This window comes from Schistocerca cancellata, chromosome 10 (genome assembly GCF_023864275.1).
Source record: "Schistocerca cancellata isolate TAMUIC-IGC-003103 chromosome 10, iqSchCanc2.1, whole genome shotgun sequence".
Classification (NCBI taxonomy): domain Eukaryota; kingdom Metazoa; phylum Arthropoda; class Insecta; order Orthoptera; family Acrididae; genus Schistocerca; species Schistocerca cancellata.
Window position 1 is genome coordinate 168370594 of NC_064635.1, and position 12725 is coordinate 168383318.

General features: G+C 41.1%; 5 non-coding genes across 5 annotated transcripts; all 5 read right to left on the reverse strand.

Moving 5' to 3' along the window:
- Positions 1-1052: 1052 nt before the first annotated feature.
- On the reverse strand, positions 1053-1192 carry LOC126107009 (U4 spliceosomal RNA). The gene has a single exon (XR_007523440.1). It is a non-coding gene; the product is annotated as a U4 spliceosomal RNA (small nuclear RNA).
- Positions 1193-3464: 2272 nt separating this feature from the next.
- On the reverse strand, positions 3465-3604 carry LOC126107010 (U4 spliceosomal RNA). Its single transcript, XR_007523441.1, has one exon. It is a non-coding gene; the product is annotated as a U4 spliceosomal RNA (small nuclear RNA).
- A 2272-nt stretch (positions 3605-5876) lies between these two features.
- On the reverse strand, positions 5877-6016 carry LOC126107011 (U4 spliceosomal RNA). Its single transcript, XR_007523442.1, has one exon. It is a non-coding gene; the product is annotated as a U4 spliceosomal RNA (small nuclear RNA).
- A 2273-nt stretch (positions 6017-8289) lies between these two features.
- On the reverse strand, positions 8290-8429 carry LOC126107012 (U4 spliceosomal RNA). Its single transcript, XR_007523443.1, has one exon. It is a non-coding gene; the product is annotated as a U4 spliceosomal RNA (small nuclear RNA).
- Positions 8430-10707: 2278 nt separating this feature from the next.
- Positions 10708-10847, reverse strand: LOC126107013 (U4 spliceosomal RNA). The gene has a single exon (XR_007523444.1). It is a non-coding gene; the product is annotated as a U4 spliceosomal RNA (small nuclear RNA).
- Positions 10848-12725: the final 1878 nt, after the last annotated feature.

The following is a 12725-nucleotide window of genomic DNA, read 5'->3' on the forward strand; positions in this document are numbered from 1 at the left end:
GCAATACATTCTCATAGCACACTGGACCATCATTAAGCTCACCATCCCATTTAAACTATCACACTGTATTATCTGTCACATTTGAACAGTAAATCCACAGTTCAAGGAATACACCAAGAAATGCACTAATAACACTGTTCAAAATGTGAATACCATGGCTGCAGCCAACCAAATTCTACTGCACAATCACTGCATGAAGGAGATTTACCACCAGTAGCCTTTAGATGAAACATGTAAGCTACATAAAGGTTCAACAAAACCTCAACACCAGGGACTGCATTAGCTACCATACAAATAGCTACAAGCACTTACCTTTCTTTCAATCACTCTGCTCTGCACACTACAGCACATGTATGTATTCTCAAAATGAGGCAAAGCCTTGCACAACATTACAGTTCTTCCTGTTCCATGTAACACACACCACATAGGATACTGTATTCAATGTGAGTGCCCTTACTAGGCACTGTGCAGCCTAACACATCAATCATCTCAAGTCAACAAACTCATTGCCCAATATTATCAACAGCAGTTCCATGGTCATAAGTTCTAATTATCAAGGTGTACACACAGCAGTGTCCAAAAAGGATCAAACATCCATATAATGATCAGGACACAAACACAAATTATAACACTGGCAGTGCTGTGAAAATGAATCAAGTACAACACTGGCCTCCCACACACTCACCAACTCTCACTGTACTGCCCTAGTCTCCTCCATTAAATTCTGACAGAAGTTTTGTCAAATCCTACATTTATCAGTAACCACTGCATGTATGTACCACTAGTATGCTATGGAGCAAGAATTGCCACTGGACAGAACCACATTTCAACTGTCCACATTGGCATCTTTATTCACACATAGCAGTTGCACAACATCTTACACTGAGGAGAATGTTTCTCACCAGCTGTCAAAGACATGTACACAATTCATCTGTGAACACAGCCTAGTCTGTGTACATGGTCCCTAACAACCACCAGCCAAACACTTCCACAAGTGCTGAATGTGTTCACAGATAAACACAGCTTGAAGCATTGTTTCCATGAGACTTACACCCCCTGAGGAGCTGCCAAAAATTGCCACAGAGTCGGTATTTCACGTCTCTCTGGCGGGGTATTGGTAAAAGTTTTCAACTAGCAATAATCGCACCTCAGTTATACTTCATTGGTTACGATATTGCCACTGCGCAAAGATTAACTACCTTGCGCCTGGCACTGCTATTTATACCTGACGTTCGTTCCAAGCACCTACAGGTACTTACATCATCGCTACCTATCAGTATTACCTTACACTATTCAAGTTCCTTTGGGGGAAACAAATACAGAAATATACAGAAAAAAAAACAGTAAAACACATTTTATTAGTGGCAGACTCTCTGTTCTTTGCTCCTTGTGTCTAATAGTTGCTTACACGCCCACTTACCGCCATCTTAAACACTCAAAATTGCACAGTAGTTCTCCCCTTGACCGACAGGCGCGCTACTGCTCACTCGCCTAGCCCCCCCACAGACGAAAGTAGCACAACCTCATTTAGCAAATACCGGCACACCCATTAAGACTCATCGTTAGATTTTGTTATTTTGTGGCCGCTGGTTAGTACTAGACACCAAGAAAACTGCCAACTGCATTTACATTAACTTAACAAACCATACACTTGTCAGCAAAAGCTGTTTGACGTACTGAGCAGTAGAACGCTAGTTTTACTCGAATCATGCCGTGAAATTGATTAATGTCGATGGGTGAAATATTCGTGTAACTGATTAGGCACCCTGGAAACACAATGAAATGAGATTTACAAATCCTCTCATGTGGCTGGGTTAAGTTGTTGAAATGAGTTTACCTTGCAGGAAAGTACAACTAGAATTCAGTCAGTAAATTGCTTCATAGCGCTGGGAACACATGCTGCAGTCTTAAATATACAAGATACACACTTATTCCACATTGCGCCAAACAACTTGCAGAAAAATGTATGTTTTGGGCTCCTCTGCCGTTTATGTTCTTGCCCCAGAACAATCATAGAAAACCCGCCTGCTGTCTCGTTGGCCCCAGCTAATATATTGCCTGACAAAAATGAAAATATCTGAATGTGTGCTAAATAGTATCTCGAGTGCCAACCATTCATAACAGATCCAAACAATAAGACATTTTCTATGGGTCCATTTGTGCTATGGTAGGCAGCAAATGTTGCTCACCTTGCATATAGGAACAGTCATATTCTCAAATGAAGAGACACAAAGAATGAGCCATCACAAGCCAACTACTTCTGCTCTCAAAAAATGCACCACTCCTGCTACAGTTCTCACCTACACTTGCTCTACCACTGTGTTATTCATTGCATTCCTTGGTTTATATTCACAGATACAATCACAAAATTTACCCCACAAGCATTTGTTCCCTCTCTTCAGTATTCCACATGCAATACATTCTCATAGCACACTGGACCATCATTAAGCTCACCATCCCATTTAAACTATCACACTGTATTATCTGTCACATTTGAACAGTAAATCCACAGTTCAAGGAATACACCAAGAAATGCACTAATAACACTGTTCAAAATGTGAATACCATGGCTGCAGCCAACCAAATTCTACTGCACAATCACTGCATGAAGGAGATTTACCACCAGTAGCCTTTAGATGAAACATGTAAGCTACATAAAGGTTCAACAAAACCTCAACACCAGGGACTGCATTAGCTACCATACAAATAGCTACAAGCACTTACCTTTCTTTCAATCACTCTGCTCTGCACACTACAGCACATGTATGTATTCTCAAAATGAGGCAAAGCCTTGCACAACATTACAGTTCTTCCTGTTCCATGTAACACACACCACATAGGATACTGTATTCAATGTGAGTGCCCTTACTAGGCACTGTGCAGCCTAACACATCAATCATCTCAAGTCAACAAACTCATTGCCCAATATTATCAACAGCAGTTCCATGGTCATAAGTTCTAATTATCAAGGTGTACACACAGCAGTGTCCAAAAAGGATCAAACATCCATATAATGATCAGGACACAAACACAAATTATAACACTGGCAGTGCTGTGAAAATGAATCAAGTACAACACTGGCCTCCCACACACTCACCAACTCTCACTGTACTGCCCTAGTCTCCTCCATTAAATTCTGACAGAAGTTTTGTCAAATCCTACATTTATCAGTAACCACTGCATGTATGTACCACTAGTATGCTATGGAGCAAGAATTGCCACTGGACAGAACCACATTTCAACTGTCCACATTGGCATCTTTATTCACACATAGCAGTTGCACAACATCTTACACTGAGGAGAATGTTTCTCACCAGCTGTCAAAGACATGTACACAATTCATCTGTGAACACAGCCTAGTCTGTGTACATGGTCCCTAACAACCACCAGCCAAACACTTCCACAAGTGCTGAATGTGTTCACAGATAAACACAGCTTGAAGCATTGTTTCCATGAGACTTACACCCCCTGAGGAGCTGCCAAAAATTGCCACAGAGTCGGTATTTCACGTCTCTCTGGCGGGGTATTGGTAAAAGTTTTCAACTAGCAATAATCGCACCTCAGTTATACTTCATTGGTTACGATATTGCCACTGCGCAAAGATTAACTACCTTGCGCCTGGCACTGCTATTTATACCTGACGTTCGTTCCAAGCACCTACAGGTACTTACATCATCGCTACCTATCAGTATTACCTTACACTATTCAAGTTCCTTTGGGGGAAACAAATACAGAAATATACAGAAAAAAAAACAGTAAAACACATTTTATTAGTGGCAGACTCTCTGTTCTTTGCTCCTTGTGTCTAATAGTTGCTTACACGCCCACTTACCGCCATCTTAAACACTCAAAATTGCACAGTAGTTCTCCCCTTGACCGACAGGCGCGCTACTGCTCACTCGCCTAGCCCCCCCACAGACGAAAGTAGCACAACCTCATTTAGCAAATACCGGCACACCCATTAAGACTCATCGTTAGATTTTGTTATTTTGTGGCCGCTGGTTAGTACTAGACACCAAGAAAACTGCCAACTGCATTTACATTAACTTAACAAACCATACACTTGTCAGCAAAAGCTGTTTGACGTACTGAGCAGTAGAACGCTAGTTTTACTCGAATCATGCCGTGAAATTGATTAATGTCGATGGGTGAAATATTCGTGTAACTGATTAGGCACCCTGGAAACACAATGAAATGAGATTTACAAATCCTCTCATGTGGCTGGGTTAAGTTGTTGAAATGAGTTTACCTTGCAGGAAAGTACAACTAGAATTCAGTCAGTAAATTGCTTCATAGCGCTGGGAACACATGCTGCAGTCTTAAATATACAAGATACACACTTATTCCACATTGCGCCAAACAACTTGCAGAAAAATGTATGTTTTGGGCTCCTCTGCCGTTTATGTTCTTGCCCCAGAACAATCATAGAAAACCCGCCTGCTGTCTCGTTGGCCCCAGCTAATATATTGCCTGACAAAAATGAAAATATCTGAATGTGTGCTAAATAGTATCTCGAGTGCCAACCATTCATAACAGATCCAAACAATAAGACATTTTCTATGGGTCCATTTGTGCTATGGTAGGCAGCAAATGTTGCTCACCTTGCATATAGGAACAGTCATATTCTCAAATGAAGAGACACAAAGAATGAGCCATCACAAGCCAACTACTTCTGCTCTCAAAAAATGCACCACTCCTGCTACAGTTCTCACCTACACTTGCTCTACCACTGTGTTATTCATTGCATTCCTTGGTTTATATTCACAGATACAATCACAAAATTTACCCCACAAGCATTTGTTCCCTCTCTTCAGTATTCCACATGCAATACATTCTCATAGCACACTGGACCATCATTAAGCTCACCATCCCATTTAAACTATCACACTGTATTATCTGTCACATTTGAACAGTAAATCCACAGTTCAAGGAATACACCAAGAAATGCACTAATAACACTGTTCAAAATGTGAATACCATGGCTGCAGCCAACCAAATTCTACTGCACAATCACTGCATGAAGGAGATTTACCACCAGTAGCCTTTAGATGAAACATGTAAGCTACATAAAGGTTCAACAAAACCTCAACACCAGGGACTGCATTAGCTACCATACAAATAGCTACAAGCACTTACCTTTCTTTCAATCACTCTGCTCTGCACACTACAGCACATGTATGTATTCTCAAAATGAGGCAAAGCCTTGCACAACATTACAGTTCTTCCTGTTCCATGTAACACACACCACATAGGATACTGTATTCAATGTGAGTGCCCTTACTAGGCACTGTGCAGCCTAACACATCAATCATCTCAAGTCAACAAACTCATTGCCCAATATTATCAACAGCAGTTCCATGGTCATAAGTTCTAATTATCAAGGTGTACACACAGCAGTGTCCAAAAAGGATCAAACATCCATATAATGATCAGGACACAAACACAAATTATAACACTGGCAGTGCTGTGAAAATGAATCAAGTACAACACTGGCCTCCCACACACTCACCAACTCTCACTGTACTGCCCTAGTCTCCTCCATTAAATTCTGACAGAAGTTTTGTCAAATCCTACATTTATCAGTAACCACTGCATGTATGTACCACTAGTATGCTATGGAGCAAGAATTGCCACTGGACAGAACCACATTTCAACTGTCCACATTGGCATCTTTATTCACACATAGCAGTTGCACAACATCTTACACTGAGGAGAATGTTTCTCACCAGCTGTCAAAGACATGTACACAATTCATCTGTGAACACAGCCTAGTCTGTGTACATGGTCCCTAACAACCACCAGCCAAACACTTCCACAAGTGCTGAATGTGTTCACAGATAAACACAGCTTGAAGCATTGTTTCCATGAGACTTACACCCCCTGAGGAGCTGCCAAAAATTGCCACAGAGTCGGTATTTCACGTCTCTCTGGCGGGGTATTGGTAAAAGTTTTCAACTAGCAATAATCGCACCTCAGTTATACTTCATTGGTTACGATATTGCCACTGCGCAAAGATTAACTACCTTGCGCCTGGCACTGCTATTTATACCTGACGTTCGTTCCAAGCACCTACAGGTACTTACATCATCGCTACCTATCAGTATTACCTTACACTATTCAAGTTCCTTTGGGGGAAACAAATACAGAAATATACAGAAAAAAAAACAGTAAAACACATTTTATTAGTGGCAGACTCTCTGTTCTTTGCTCCTTGTGTCTAATAGTTGCTTACACGCCCACTTACCGCCATCTTAAACACTCAAAATTGCACAGTAGTTCTCCCCTTGACCGACAGGCGCGCTACTGCTCACTCGCCTAGCCCCCCCACAGACGAAAGTAGCACAACCTCATTTAGCAAATACCGGCACACCCATTAAGACTCATCGTTAGATTTTGTTATTTTGTGGCCGCTGGTTAGTACTAGACACCAAGAAAACTGCCAACTGCATTTACATTAACTTAACAAACCATACACTTGTCAGCAAAAGCTGTTTGACGTACTGAGCAGTAGAACGCTAGTTTTACTCGAATCATGCCGTGAAATTGATTAATGTCGATGGGTGAAATATTCGTGTAACTGATTAGGCACCCTGGAAACACAATGAAATGAGATTTACAAATCCTCTCATGTGGCTGGGTTAAGTTGTTGAAATGAGTTTACCTTGCAGGAAAGTACAACTAGAATTCAGTCAGTAAATTGCTTCATAGCGCTGGGAACACATGCTGCAGTCTTAAATATACAAGATACACACTTATTCCACATTGCGCCAAACAACTTGCAGAAAAATGTATGTTTTGGGCTCCTCTGCCGTTTATGTTCTTGCCCCAGAACAATCATAGAAAACCCGCCTGCTGTCTCGTTGGCCCCAGCTAATATATTGCCTGACAAAAATGAAAATATCTGAATGTGTGCTAAATAGTATCTCGAGTGCCAACCATTCATAACAGATCCAAACAATAAGACATTTTCTATGGGTCCATTTGTGCTATGGTAGGCAGCAAATGTTGCTCACCTTGCATATAGGAACAGTCATATTCTCAAATGAAGAGACACAAAGAATGAGCCATCACAAGCCAACTACTTCTGCTCTCAAAAAATGCACCACTCCTGCTACAGTTCTCACCTACACTTGCTCTACCACTGTGTTATTCATTGCATTCCTTGGTTTATATTCACAGATACAATCACAAAATTTACCCCACAAGCATTTGTTCCCTCTCTTCAGTATTCCACATGCAATACATTCTCATAGCACACTGGACCATCATTAAGCTCACCATCCCATTTAAACTATCACACTGTATTATCTGTCACATTTGAACAGTAAATCCACAGTTCAAGGAATACACCCAAGAAATGCACTAATAACACTGTTCAAAATGTGAATACCATGGCTGCAGCCAACCAAATTCTACTGCACAATCACTGCATGAAGGAGATTTACCACCAGTAGCCTTTAGATGAAACATGTAAGCTACATAAAGGTTCAACAAAACCTCAACACCAGGGACTGCATTAGCTACGCATACAAATAGCTACAAGCACTTACCTTCTTTCAATCACTCTGCTCTGCACACTACAGCACATGTATGTATTCTCAAAATGAGGCAAAGCCTTGCACAACATTACAGTTCTTCCTGTTCCATGTAACACACACCACATAGGATACTGTATTCAATGTGAGTGCCCTTACTAGGCACTGTGCAGCCTAACACATCAATCATCTCAAGTCAACAAACTCATTGCCCAATATTATCAACAGCAGTTCCATGGTCATAAGTTCTAATTATCAAGGTGTACACACAGCAGTGTCCAAAAAGGATCAAACATCCATATAATGATCAGGACACAAACACAAATTATAACACTGGCAGTGCTGTGAAAATGAATCAAGTACAACACTGGCCTCCCACACACTCACCAACTCTCACTGTACTGCCCTAGTCTCCTCCATTAAATTCTGACAGAAGTTTTGTCAAATCCTACATTTATCAGTAACCACTGCATGTATGTACCACTAGTATGCTATGGAGCAAGAATTGCCACTGGACAGAACCACATTTCAACTGTCCACATTGGCATCTTTATTCACACATAGCAGTTGCACAACATCTTACACTGAGGAGAATGTTTCTCACCAGCTGTCAAAGACATGTACACAATTCATCTGTGAACACAGCCTAGTCTGTGTACATGGTCCCTAACAACCACCAGCCAAACACTTCCACAAGTGCTGAATGTGTTCACAGATAAACACAGCTTGAAGCATTGTTTCCATGAGACTTACACCCCCTGAGGAGCTGCCAAAAATTGCCACAGAGTCGGTATTTCACGTCTCTCTGGCGGGGTATTGGTAAAAGTTTTCAACTAGCAATAATCGCACCTCAGTTATACTTCATTGGTTACGATATTGCCACTGCGCAAAGATTAACTACCTTGCGCCTGGCACTGCTATTTATACCTGACGTTCGTTCCAAGCACCTACAGGTACTTACATCATCGCTACCTATCAGTATTACCTTACACTATTCAAGTTCCTTTGGGGGAAACAAATACAGAAATATACAGAAAAAAAAACAGTAAAACACATTTTATTAGTGGCAGACTCTCTGTTCTTTGCTCCTTGTGTCTAATAGTTGCTTACACGCCCACTTACCGCCATCTTAAACACTCAAAATTGCACAGTAGTTCTCCCCTTGACCGACAGGCGCGCTACTGCTCACTCGCCTAGCCCCCCACAGACGAAAGTAGCACAACCTCATTTAGCAAATACCGGCACACCCATTAAGACTCATCGTTAGATTTTGTTATTTTGTGGCCGCTGGTTAGTACTAGACACCAAGAAAACTGCCAACTGCATTTACATTAACTTAACAAACCATACACTTGTCAGCAAAAGCTGTTTGACGTACTGAGCAGTAGAACGCTAGTTTTACTCGAATCATGCCGTGAAATTGATTAATGTCGAGGGTGAAATATTCGTGTAACTGATTAGGCACCCTGGAAACACAATGAAATGAGATTTACAAATCCTCTCATGTGGCTGGGTTAAGTTGTTGAAATGAGTTTACCTTGCAGGAAAGTACAACTAGAATTCAGTCAGTAAATTGCTTCATAGCGCTGGGAACACATGCTGCAGTCTTAAATATACAAGATACACACTTATTCCACATTGCGCCAAACAACTTGCAGAAAAATGTATGTTTTGGGCTCCTCTGCCGTTTATGTTCTTGCCCAGAACAATCATAGAAAACCCGCCTGCTGTCTCGTTGGCCCCAGCTAATATATTGCCTGACAAAAATGAAAATATCTGAATGTGTGCTAAATAGTATCTCGAGTGCCAACCATTCATAACAGATCCAAACAATAAGACATTTTCTATGGGTCCATTTGTGCTATGGTAGGCAGCAAATGTTGCTCACCTTGCATATAGGAACAGTCATATTCTCAAATGAAGAGACACAAAGAATGAGCCATCACAAGCCAACTACTTCTGCTCTCAAAAAATGCACCACTCCTGCTACAGTTCTCACCTACACTTGCTCTACCACTGTGTTATTCATTGCATTCCTTGGTTTATATTCACAGATACAATCACAAAATTTACCCCACAAGCATTTGTTCCCTCTCTTCAGTATTCCACATGCAATACATTCTCATAGCACACTGGACCATCATTAAGCTCACCATCCCATTTAAACTATCACACTGTATTATCTGTCACATTTGAACAGTAAATCCACAGTTCAAGGAATACACCAAGAAATGCACTAATAACACTGTTCAAAATGTGAATACCATGGCTGCAGCCAACCAAATTCTACTGCACAATCACTGCATGAAGGAGATTTACCACCAGTAGCCTTTAGATGAAACATGTAAGCTACATAAAGGTTCAACAAAACCTCAACACCAGGGACTGCATTAGCTACCATACAAATAGCTACAAGCACTTACCTTTCTTTCAATCACTCTGCTCTGCACACTACAGCACATGTATGTATTCTCAAAATGAGGCAAAGCCTTGCACAACATTACAGTTCTTCCTGTTCCATGTAACACACACCACATAGGATACTGTATTCAATGTGAGTGCCCTTACTAGGCACTGTGCAGCCTAACACATCAATCATCTCAAGTCAACAAACTCATTGCCCAATATTATCAACAGCAGTTCCATGGTCATAAGTTCTAATTATCAAGGTGTACACACAGCAGTGTCCAAAAAGGATCAAACATCCATATAATGATCAGGACACAAACACAAATTATAACACTGGCAGTGCTGTGAAAATGAATCAAGTACAACACTGGCCTCCCACACACTCACCAACTCTCACTGTACTGCCCTAGTCTCCTCCATTAAATTCTGACAGAAGTTTTGTCAAATCCTACATTTATCAGTAACCACTGCATGTATGTACCACTAGTATGCTATGGAGCAAGAATTGCCACTGGACAGAACCACATTTCAACTGTCCACATTGGCATCTTTATTCACACATAGCAGTTGCACAACATCTTACACTGAGGAGAATGTTTCTCACCAGCTGTCAAAGACCTTGTACACAATTCATCTGTGAACAAGTGAACACAGCCTAGTCTGTGTACATGGTCCCTAACAACCATCAGCCAAACACTTCCACAAGTGCAGAATGTGTTCACAGATAAACACAGCTTGAAGCATTGTTTCCATGAGACTTACACCCCCTGAGGAGCTGCCAAAAATTGCCACAGAGTCGGTATTTCACGTCTCTCTGGCGGGGTATTGGTAAAAGTTTTCAACTAGCAATAATCGCACCTCAGTTATACTTCATTGGTTACGATATTGCCACTGCGCAAAGATTAACTACCTTGCGCCTGGCACTGCTATTTATACCTGACGTTCGTTCCAAGCACCTACAGGTACTTGCATCATCGCTACCTATCAGTATTACCTTACACTACTCAAGTTCCTTTGGGGAAAACAAATACAGAAATATACAGAAAAAAAAACAGTAAAACACATTTTATTAGAGGCAGACTCTCTGTTCTTTGCTCCTTGTGTCTAATAGTTGCTTACACGCCCACTTACCGCCATCTTAAACACTCAAAATTGCACAGTAGTTCTCCCCTTGACCGACAGGCGCGCTACTGTCTGCTCACTCGCCTAGCCCCCCCACAGGCGAAAGTAGCACAACCTCATTTAGCAAATACCGGCACACCCATTAAGACTCATCGTTAGATTTTGTTATTTTGTGGCCGCTGGTTAGTACTAGACACCAAGAAAACTGCCAACTGCATTTACATTAACTTAACAAACCATACACTTGTCAGCAAAAGCTGTTTGACGTACTGAGCAGTAGAACGCTAGTTTTACTCGAATCATGCCGTGAAATTGATTAATGTCGATGGGTGAAATATTCGTGTAACAGATTAGGCACCCTGGAAACACAATGAAATGAGATTTACAAATCCTCTCATGTGGCTGGGTTAAGTTGTTGAAATGAGTTTACCTTGCAGGAAAGTACAACTAGAATTCAGTCAGTAAATTGCTTCATAGCGCTGGGAACACATGCTGCAGTCTTAAATATACACGATACACACTTATTCCACATTGCGCCAAACAACCTGCAGAAAAATGTATGTTTTGGGCTCCTCTGCCGTTTATGTTCTTGCCCCAGAACAATCATAGAAAACCCGCCTGCTGTCTCGTTGGCCCCAGCTAATATATTGCCTGACAAAAATGAAAATATCTGAATGTGTGCTAAATAGTATCTCGAGTGCCAACCACTCATAACAGATCCAAACAAATAAGACATTTTCTATGGGTCCATTTGTGCTATGGTAGGCAGCAAATTTTGCTCACCTTGCATATAGGAACAGTCATATTCTCAAATGAAGAGACACAAAGAATGAGCCATCACAAGCCAACTACTTCTGCTCTCAAAAAATGCACCACTCCTGCTACAGTTCTCACCTACATTTGCTCTACCACTGTGTTATTCATTGCATTCCTTGGTTTATATTCACAGATACAATCACAAAATTTACCCCACAACCATTTGTTCCCTCTCTTCAGTATTCCACATGCAATACATTCTCATAGCACACTGGACCATCATTAAGCTCACCATCCCATTTAAACTATCACACTGTATTATCTGTCACATTTGAACAGTAAATCCACAGTTCAAGGAATACACCAAGAAATGCACTAATAACACTGTTCAAAATGTGAATGCCATGGCTGCAGCCAACCAAATTCTACTGCACAATCACTGCATGAAGGAGATTTACCACCAGTAGCCTTTAGATGAAACATGTAAGCTACATAAAGGTTCAACAAAACCTCAACACCAGGGACTGCATTAGCTACCATACAAATAGCTACAAGCACTTACCTTTCTTTCAATCACTCTGCTCTGCACACTACAGCACATGTATGTATTCTCAAAATGAGGCAAAGCCTTGCACAACATTACAGTTCTTCCTGTCCCATGTAACACACACCACATAGGATACTGTATTCAATGTGAGTGCCCTTACTAGGCACTGTGCAGCCTAACACATCAATCATCTCAAGTCAACAAACTCATTGCCCAATATTATCAACAGCAGTTCCATGGTCATAAGTTCTAATTATCAAGGTGTACACACAGCAGTGTCCAAAAAGGATCAAACATCCATATAATGATCAGGACACAAACACAAATTATAACACTGGCAGTGCTGTGAAAATGAT